Source organism: Penaeus monodon, chromosome 20, assembly GCF_015228065.2.
Source record: "Penaeus monodon isolate SGIC_2016 chromosome 20, NSTDA_Pmon_1, whole genome shotgun sequence".
Taxonomy (NCBI): Eukaryota; Metazoa; Arthropoda; class Malacostraca; order Decapoda; family Penaeidae; genus Penaeus; species Penaeus monodon.
In genome coordinates this window covers 40,930,943-40,931,547 of record NC_051405.1, presented here as the reverse complement: position 1 = coordinate 40,931,547, position 605 = coordinate 40,930,943, and the positions used below count along the sequence as shown (strand labels likewise).

Genomic DNA, 605 nt, shown 5'->3' with positions numbered 1-605 from the left:
TTAAGTATTTCTAGCCAAAAAAAAAAAAGTCGAAGTGTCAGTTTCCAAGTATAAGTTCTTTACTCCTTATAAACTAATAAAGAAAAGCAGGATTATCTTCCGTAGACTTTATAAAATTGTTCCCATGACAATTTCCACTGTCTTCATTACCCTTTCTGCAGCCAAACCATTCCTACGTAGTGAGATTATCTAGGAAATACACAAGTTATACCTGTTACATTAATATCGTACTAGTTTAAGCCATGGGCTAGTATACGTAATTAACACTGCTACTAGTGTCGGCTGCTGTATGAAGTGCCGACGTGAGGTTCGAAGGCAGGGAAGGGTGAAGTCTCTGTTAATGGACCTTGCTTCTCCTGTTCACGTGATCACCACCTTCGATAATGATAAAGATTATCCGACTTGTAATTACGGGGTTATTTGCATGTTCTGTGTTATATCATCAGGTGATGAGGATTGTGATGGCTTATCATATAGGTGAACATTGATCTCAGTTCAATAAATCTGTCTACTTTTCAGTATATAGGTTTAGAAGGAAAAAATAAATGCTTATTGTGAGAAGGGTTGGCCTGACTGTTACGATAGAAGAAGAAAAAGGACGATGA

At 37.2% G+C, this 605-nt stretch overlaps 1 protein-coding gene across 1 annotated transcript in view; it reads left to right on the top strand.

Annotated features, from left to right (window-relative positions):
• Positions 1-510: 510 nt before the first annotated feature.
• Positions 511-605, top strand: part of LOC119585821 (neuroparsin-A-like) — a gene marked incomplete in the record, with an annotated part of 3,330 nt that continues 3,235 nt past the window's right edge. Inside the window, 1 exon segment of the mRNA XM_037934547.1 lies at positions 511-605.